This window comes from Mastigoproctus giganteus, chromosome 9 (genome assembly GCF_048544385.1).
Source record: "Mastigoproctus giganteus isolate SK-2022 chromosome 9, ASM4854438v1, whole genome shotgun sequence".
Lineage (NCBI taxonomy): Eukaryota > Metazoa > Arthropoda > Arachnida > Uropygi > Thelyphonidae > Mastigoproctus > Mastigoproctus giganteus.
In genome coordinates, this window is record NC_143583.1 from 196208961 (window position 1) to 196218763 (window position 9803).

Consider the following 9803-nt stretch of genomic DNA (forward strand, 5'->3'; position numbering starts at 1 on the left):
ATCCATTAACAAAATGCTGAACTAGCTTGGACTGTAAAAACACCACTACCATATGCTGCATACATAGTTTTTTGTGAACATATGTAGCTTAGTCCCTTACTGAAAAGTAAAGCCAAGATGGACTTGCTTGACTTTTTGATTATTATCCAAAATTTGTCTTCAGCACTGAAATAAGTGGTTCCAAACTTGCTTCACACACACTCATTCTCAAAAGTCACTGACATGCTCCTGTAACAAATTTCATGCACTGCCATGAAGTGAAAGTGACACTTCAGTGACTTCAATAATTAAAACCCTCTCTAGAGTGGACTCAGTATTTTGCATTTTCTCAAAATGAAACACAAAGATCAAACTTCTCTGTTCATCATTAGTAAGGGACTCACCACCTCCTCTATGTCATCTGAAGAATCTCTCTCGATCTGCTACAATTATCATGTAGTTCATATCTAACTGCTTAGCTAAGAGTGGAAAGAAAAGCAACAAAGATCTCTTCGTTTATGTTAGCAATAAAAGGGAAAGAGTCAATCATATTGGTCCACACAATACCTAGAGCAACAGCATTGATGATCACAAACTAGCTGTTCATAAGCCCACCCAATGTCTGCAGCAAACAACATTGATATTTGAAAATAATAAAGTACTCAAACCTACAGTAGTTTAATTATGTTTATTTCTGATTTGGAAATGAATACATAAGAGTCAAATATTACAAGGTATTTTCTTACCACTTCTTAAGTGACAGCTGTCTTTGCTAACAAAAGGTTCTTGTGATCTAAGTGACCTTTTATGACAGTCATGAGTATAAAATGTACATGACAAAAATGAGTATAAAGACCAATCTGTTTAAGAAATGTAAAACATCCTGTTAGATGTGCAAAGGATTGCTGAATATGCAATAAGGACTTGGATATTGCTTTACTGTTAGCAGAGAGTGACACTGAACATTGGGATGGGTCTTCCCCATTAATCAAGAAGATGAGTTAGTTAACTATGGAATAAGTTCTTGTTATCTAAGACATCAAAGGCAGATATTGTTGGGATATCAGAGACGTGGTGTCATACAGACATAAGCAGTGAGAATTGGAAATTGGGAAGTACAATGTGTACAGAAAAGATACACAGGACAGGACAGGAAGGGAAGGGAAGGGAGGAGGGGTTATGCTGTTAGTTAACCTTTTGTGACGGTGACATTGCAAAGACAGCTGTCACTGAAGAAGTGATAAGAAAATATCACAAAAAGCTTGACTTCATTATGTACTTACAGTAGACTCCCTCTTATCCGGTCTCGCTCTAGCCAGCCATATTTTCGTCAAGATTTCTGATGTCATGGGCCCAGCATGAAAACAAAATTTAAAAATTCTGGGAAAGAGTATGGTGCACTGTAACAATCCTATAACCTTTCTCATATCATGTAGTCTTTGCTATCTGTGCCATTTGGATTGCAGTTACTCGACGTGTACATATTTTCATAGTTAATTTTTGTTTTTTAAATTACGTTAATGTGAAATGATAGGCACGAACAAGCATAAACTGAATATGTTAACTACTGAAACAAAACTAAAAGCATTGGAATGTATTGATAATGGAGAACCTGTAAAACGGATATGCAATGAACTGGAAATCCTTTTAAGACTTCAGTACGCAAATAGAATCAAGATAAAGTGCTCTCAAACAGGTGCACTATGAAGAAGCCAAAAAATGAAGTCGTTGATGATGCGTTATGGATGTTGTTCATTCAATAAATAAAATTTTCTTTTTTTCCATTTATTAATACACACAGTTTACATACAGTCATGTGTGTGTGTGTGTGTGTGTGTATACACACACACACACAAAACTTACATAGATTTATATACAACTATATATACATTTCAATCATCCAGGGCGTGTGTGTGTCATGGTGGCTCCAAGGCAGTAGCCCATCTCCACCTTTGTTCTCTGTGTTAGTATAGAAACTCTAGGCCACTTCGCCACCAGGGAGCATCGAACACTTGGGCAGCACAGCCAGATTTAGCTTAACTTTAGACAAACGGATATCAAAATGAAATAGTCGATATATGAATATTAATATACATGAAAACATTTTAAGTTTTGGAATCTTGGTCTTGCTAAAGTTCATAAAAAGTTGTTATTTGTTATTTAGGAGCATTAGCAACTAAGGCCATTTTGCTCCGGGATATGCGGTGGTCATTCCCTGACCTTTCTGCATCCTCCGTATTTGGTGGTGAGGGGCTCGAACCCCGGTCTAATCAAGAAGCGTGTGCTACGCACTGCTGCTCCTTCCCACCTGGCTACGGAGGCGCCTATAAAAAGTTGTCAGCAGAAAAATGCCAAGAAATTATTAAAGCTAAGTTGGCCATATTCCACTTCTTCATAAAGACTTTGTTGGCAATATAACAGATGCCACATCACTAATGTAAAAATCTGGTCACCTTTCATACATTGTTCATCAGTTGTGTTTAGATCATGGAGTGCAGTTGGCCAATATAAAATTTCTTTATAGAAAAGACATCAGCTGACTTAGGAAGCTAGTGCAACTACACACTCAGTCGATGACAATGGTTCAGTTGAAGGTATGGAGATAACTGATGTAGCATTTAAATATAATATGTTGCATTCTAGTATCAATATATTAATCGCCAAGATTCAAAAAGTTGTAAAAATGTTGAACAATTTGGAAAAGAAACTGACTCAAAAACCAGGTGTAATAGTTTATTGGCTATGTTGAAGCATTTTTATAAAATTAGGTTGTAAAGGAAAGGGCCTTATTGATTTAAACTTCAGTCATGATTAATTGGAATTGTTATACAATGTGACATCTGCTCTACAGCCAGTAAAAGTTGCTGTAGAAACACTGTTGCAAGAATGCAAACTTATTTAGTGCAAATGTTATATTAAAATTTGTTAGATGAATCAAGACAGAATAACACTCTAAGCAAAGAACTTAATGAAGAATTAATTAAAATGCATAAAAGAAAGAAGAACCAAGTATTAGCATAGGTACATGATGCAAGAAAGCAAGCTAATAGCATCAGTCAAAAAAAAAAAAAAAAAAATCCCTCTCAATTCACCCATCCACTCGCTCCAAATGTTTGTCAAGTTCTGCCTTGAATCTATTTAAGCTATCAACTTCTATGACAGATGGAAGTTTGTTCCAGCAATCAACCACCCGCTGGCTAAAGGCAAACTTCCACACATCTATCCTACAACCATCTTTCCCCAATTTGAATTTATGCCCTCTCAGGTGATTATTCTGAGCAAGAGGAAGAATCCCATCAGCATTAAACATGCTCAAACCATTCAAGGCTTCATACACTTCAATCACATAACCTCGCAGGTGCCTTGTCTCCAGACACTAATTTGCAAAACTTAAGCCTTTCTTTATACCCTTGGTTCCATTCACTAATCTTGTTGCTCTTCTCTGTACTCGTTCCAACAGCTCTACATCCTTCTTAAAATGAGGCCTCCAGACCTGTATACAGCACTCAAGGTGTGGCCTGACCATTGCCTTATACAAGGGGATAATCACCTCCTTATCCCTGCTAGAAAAATTCCTGTATATCATTCACAAGACACCATGAGCTACTCTTGCAGACCATCTGCACTGCTCAGAATACTTCATATCTGCCTGCACAATTACCCCCAGGTCCTTTTCATTCTCTACCACTGTCAGTGTGGTACCACAGAGTTGATACTTTACTCTGGGATTACAGCTTCCCATATGTAGTAATTTACATTGTTAAACTTCATTTCCCACCTCTCAGCCCATCTACTCAACTTTTCTAGATCCTGTTGCAGTAATGTACTGTCATTAGTGGCATTAACAACCCTGCCAACCTTCATATCGTCTGCAAACTTGGACATTAAGCCTGATATACAATCATCAATACAGAAAACAACAATGGACCCAACACTGAACCATGAGGGACTCCACTAATAACATTAGTCCACAAAGAGCAGTGTCCATTGATTACCACTCTCTGTCTTCTCCCACTCAACCATCCCTTTATCCATAGGAGCAATTTGCCTCCAATGCCACACTGCTCCAATTTGTGCAGCAATATCAAAAGCTTTTCTAAGATCCAAATATATGATATCAAAGTTATTCTTTGCATCCAGTTCCTTTGTGACTACATCATAGTATCAAATCAAATTAGTCAGACAAGACTTCCCGTTAATAATAAACCCATGCTGTGTCCAAGCTATAACTGAAGTCTTGTCTAGATGATCTGGCAATGCTTCTTTAACCAGTGCCTCCATTAATTTCCCTGGAACAGAAGTTAAACTAACAGGTCTGTAATTACCTGTCTCCCTTTGATCCTCCTTTGTGGATTGGGATCACATTTGCATATCTCCAGTTCATGGCTACCTCCCCTGAGTCCAGGGAAGCTCTCATAATTATGGCTAAGGGTTTGCTTACTTCCTTTAATATAACTGGATAGATTTGCATCCACCCCAGGTGCCTTTCTTATGTTTATCTTAAAGAATTTCTCCTCCACTTTACTCTCAGTTATTACAAGATTATCTAGCTTACTGCCAGAGTTGAATATCCCTCTGGCATTCCCCTCCCTGAATAACTCCTCATGTGAATGTCGATGCAAAATATTCATTCAGTTTGTTAGCTACCTGAGCAGGATCATCAACAGTTGAACCATCAATATCAAGTGGACCAATCTGATTCATCCCCTTCCTTCTAGAGTTTACATAAGAACTCTTTGCTGTTTTTCTTTGCATCCTTTGCCAAAGATTTCTCATAATCTGCCTTCGCCTGCCTAACCTCCTTTGTAACTTGGCGCTCTGTAGCCAGGTGGGAAGGAACAGCAGTGCGTAACACACACTTCTTGATTAGACCAGAGTTCGAGCCCGTCACCACCAAATACGGAGGATGCGGAAAGGTCAGGGAATCACCACTGCATATCCCGAAGCAATATGGCCTTAGTTGCTAATGCTCCTAAAAACCAAATAAACAAACAATCCTTTGTAACTTGGTTACAGACCAGCTTATATCTATGATAGGCTTCTGTGTCACATGTTAATTTATATGTATCCCATACATTTTTCTTCTCTGTTACATGTCTAATTAGTTCATCTGACATCCATTTATGCCTAAATCTTGAACAATATTTTTTTGTTGGTATGAAAAGCCTAGTGGCTTCCAAGATTAATTCTTTGAATGCTTCCCATTTTGAATTTGCTGTTGGTAACATCATCAGTTAGTTCAACCGCATAGAATTTAAACACTGTCTCAGACCACCGTAGTCACCTTTACAAAAGCAAAAACCCTTCCCTTTACCCTTGACGGTAGTTACCTCTTTGAGTAAATCCCACTTCAACACTGATCACTGCCACCTAGTGGTTCCTTTATCTGCAGATTCTTTATGCACGAAGAATCACTACTGATAATCAGATCAAGAGAATTACTTCCTCTAGTTGCCTCGCAAACATGTCGCTGTAGAAAACAATCATCCAATAAATCCACAAAAGCCTTGCTAGTGTGTGAGTGACCAACCCACAAATTCCAGTGAATATCAGGGAAATTAAAATCCCCCATTATAAGACACTAATTTACTGGCCCACTATTTCTCTGCACAACTGCTCATTATACTCATCAGATTCATTAGGCCTATAACACACTCCTACTCTCATTTTTCCTTTCCCAGCACCACACAGACTCAACATTGCATTGTCCACCAACATCAATTGGATGCACCTCCTTAGATTGTGTTTCTTAACTAACGGCATAACCCCTCCTGTCCTGTCTATCCTTTCTGTACACATTGTACTCCCCAAATTCCAGTTCTGCACTTCTTATGTCTATGTGACACCATGCCTCTGATATCCCAATAATATCTGCCTTTGATGTCTTAACTAGCACTTCAAGCACATCAAATTTATTAACTATACTCCTAGCACTGGTGTACATGCAAGTATACATGCACCTGTTTCTACTCTTAGTTACCCTAACACAGCTCATGTATTTACTTGTTCCATTATGACTCCCAGCAGTCCTGGAAATTCCCATTGCCTTGCTTTCCAGGCTGCTGCCCAATTGCATTTCAATAGAAGTAGTGCAAGAATCACTTTTAGCTCTGCCAGCGGCTACTGTTAATCTATTAGTCTGTGTATCACCCCCAAGCTAGCAGTTTTCCGAGTAGTATTCTGATGCCCAGACAAGTATTCTGATGTCTTGTGCTTTCTTCACAATCCAGATGAAATCTATAAAGATAATGACCACAATAAATTCAATAAAACATCTAAAATGACTATGACAGAACTAATAACAGAAACAGCAGAATGCTTGAACATAACTGATGAGAATAAAAATTCTAATGACCATGAATCTTATGAAGATGACAATGACGTTGGTTTAACGTCAGACGTGCCCACCAGTTCACTAACAATGAAAGAAAGAGTTCATCTCATTAAGCACAGAATTAGCTCTAAGATAAAATAATCCAACAAATGTTCAAGATAACACAAAAGATATTGAAAAAAAAAAAAAAAACATATAAAAGGAAATAAAGATATTTTGTGAGGAAAGTGTTTAGAACTGGTTTATAAATACTTAGTGACAATCCCGCTAACAAGTGATGAATCAGAAAGAGCAATTGTAGCAGCAGGATTGACCTGCACCAAATGCAAATCAAAATTAAATGATGAAAATCTTGATGCATAAAGCCAGAGCTGTGCCGAGGGTGAGGCAAAAGAGGCTCTTGCCTCAGGTTCAGCTGAAAGGGGTGCCAAAAGAAAGATTAAATAATTGTCAACGTTGCCATCAATTAACAAGTAGGGCATAATTTTTCATTCTTGCCTCAGATACTAAAATGGGCTGGCATAAAGCATCAAGGTTTTGATCATAAACATATTTAATGGGTAAAGTGAATTTAAAAATTGTTAAAAAACTATTTAATAAAATATTGATTCTGATAGAAACCAGAAATCATGTAATAAATGAAAACTTAAAATCTTATTGAATTTGCTAATAATTTACCAGTATTACAGGTAATGAAACAACGATTTTTGGTATCACTACAGGGAAATAATGATACCAAAAATCGTTGTTTCATTATTAAGTATACATACAAAACCATGGTTGTGTATGTATACTTTTGATGGTTTACTACTGGAAGTTAACATAAATAAAAATCACAGTACAGGGTATTTAGTAGACTTAATTTAATCAAAAGGTACTTAATATAAATAAAGATATCTGGTTGTAATTAAGTACAACCTGATATTTTGTAGCTCTGAAATTGGTTGGTTGTTGGCTCTTTTTACTGTGATCAAAAATTAAAAACCTTGGAGAAAAAAAAAAAAAAAAAAACTATAAAATCTAGTGTAAAGTTAATATTTTTAGTTATAGACCATAGAACAAGGGGCTGCAGACCTAAATGTCTGACAATAATTAATGTTTACATATTTTGATTAAATACTTCAAATTATGTCCATTCTACATATTGTAGTGTAGTATAGCTTTCATTTAATAGCTGCTGCATATACTACCATATCCTTCAAATACTATATTTTAAACAACTGAAGTTAATTTTATTTAAGCCTGATGATAGAAGCCCAAAGCAAATTAAAATCAGATGTCTAAGAGCTTATTAATTTACTACAAAAATCATAGAAATAAATAATGTTATCAATATGTTTATTATTAATTAAACTATTCACTTCTTATAGTTTAATCTGTTTAGTTTTTATTCCTCCAATTGGTCTGAATTAATCTCAGAATGATACACATATTTACTACCTCTTAATGACAAGATGGAGGTATTTATAACACTAGCAAAAATAATTTTATATTACTGCCTACTGCACAAATTAACTACTTACTGCATATGAAAGGTTTTAAATGATAAATGGACTGAGTACAAAATACAAGTGGTCCAATGTTTATTTGCCCAATGTGAGCACAGTTCTGATGGTAATATAGGTTTGTTACAGTCAATGCAGTACTTAGAAAGGTATTTGTTCTGATTCACAGAAATAAATTTTAGCTTGCACCCAAGCCTTAGCCACGGTTGTGTATGTATATTAGCTAATAATACATAGCAATTCATGAAGAAAATGTCATAAAACAGCAAATACATGTGGTTTTGCTGTACATAAAACAATAGTGAAGAACACACCATAACATGAGATTAAATTAGCTTCAGGCTCAACCTTGCAAGAGAGGGAGAAGAAAACCAAATAGTTCTGGCTCTGGGATTAAAATAAAAATAGTAAAGAGATTTCTCAACAGTACAGTACTTGGCGATATACCTCAACTTTTCTATGATAGTTACAGACAATATATCATTTCCATAAAAACTAACTCACCCAAATTGGTACACGGCATAAAAATATCAACAACACAGATCTCCAGATGGGCACAAAGCAGAGCTAAAATCTAACACAGTGGTTTTCAACTTTTTTTTTAATAACGGCATCCCTAAGTAATTATTTTATTTTGCGGCACCCTTACTCAATTTTCTGCCTGTTAGATCCGATTCTCTCTCTCTAGATAGTTATTACAATAATATAATTATAAAAATTACATTTCATAATACAAATATATACACACACACACACAGTATATAATAATTTTATTCTTTATATAGAGGTACTAAGTAAACATCAATTATAAATGACCACAAAATTAAAAAGATACTGTACACCGTTTTATAATGAAATAAACATAAATAAAAAAAAAAGTTCAAGTAACTTAAACCCAAATTACGTGGCACCCTAAGGTTTGAAAACCACTGACTAACATGTTTGACACAAAAAGCTAAAATGAGTATATTTTAATGCATTCAAAATAATCACACAGAAAGAGAGGGGTGTATGTGACTCAAATGATAAAGCATATAAGGCAATTTCAATAATTAGACTTTCGAATATGCTTCAAAGTAAATTTTATTTTGCATAAAAATTATAAAAATTTTAACAGCATTACAGAGCTAGTCTATGGCCACATGCAAGCATTTTCGGTAAAGCAAACACACAAAAGAATTTCAATATCGACGGAATTCATCAGTGTCGGATTTCAACAAAAATTACGGGGTACCACACAGTATACAATGCAACTGGCAAGCATACTCGTACTGCCAATCTTTTAACGACCTGAAAGCACTAAATTAAAGCAACTTGAAACCCTAAAATTAAATTTTTCTAATGAGAAAAAAAAAAAAAAAAAAAAACAGCAAAAGGAAATACAGCCCAAATCAATTTATATCTTCCAACCGATATTTTCTTTACTTCCAAGTTCTTTTAAAAATCAGTCCTACCTGCCTGCAACTTCAATATGGCATTATAACACTAACTTTTCGTGTGATTACATGAACTCCAATACGCCAATCCAGTATAAAAAAAGGAAGGAATGAAGTTTGCCGGCTTACAAGACTACAGCAACGCACCAATTAGAAAATAAGACTACTTAAAATATCCCTTTACTGGGCAATAACAAGATTTTTTTTTATGCCACAACCACAGTAAATACTTACATTAGGCCTGCTCCCTTTTTCTCTGCAAAGGCAGAACACAGACGGCGTTACTCACGCTGCTGCTACAAAATTTCTTTGCTATTGCTCGTTGCAGTGCACATGCAGACGCGCATGTGGTATTCATCGCGGAAAGGCATAATTATGTTGCAGTCTACGCATTATTAAATTATTTCATATACTGTGGCTGGTGGCCGTAATGGCTGAGAGAAGGAATCACACATTTGTTTCAGAAATACGCATATATATATATATATATATATATATATATATTTTTTTTTTTTTTTTTAAGCAACGTTATAAAATGATGGTGGTAGG

At 35.7% G+C, this 9803-nt stretch overlaps 1 protein-coding gene across 2 annotated transcripts in view; it reads right to left on the reverse strand.

Moving 5' to 3' along the window:
- Positions 1 to 9587, reverse strand: part of LOC150081004 (neurocalcin homolog) — a 56037-nt gene extending 46450 nt beyond the window's left edge. The window contains exon 1 of one of the 2 annotated variants that reach the window (XM_090381744.1): positions 9489 to 9587. The gene's annotated coding sequence lies outside the window, so the exon portion shown is untranslated. Of the gene's footprint in view, positions 1 to 9272; positions 9385 to 9488 lie in introns of those variants that run through there. The other variant, XM_090381745.1, reaches the window with a different exon arrangement.
- Between the last annotated feature and the right edge of the window lie 216 nt (positions 9588 to 9803).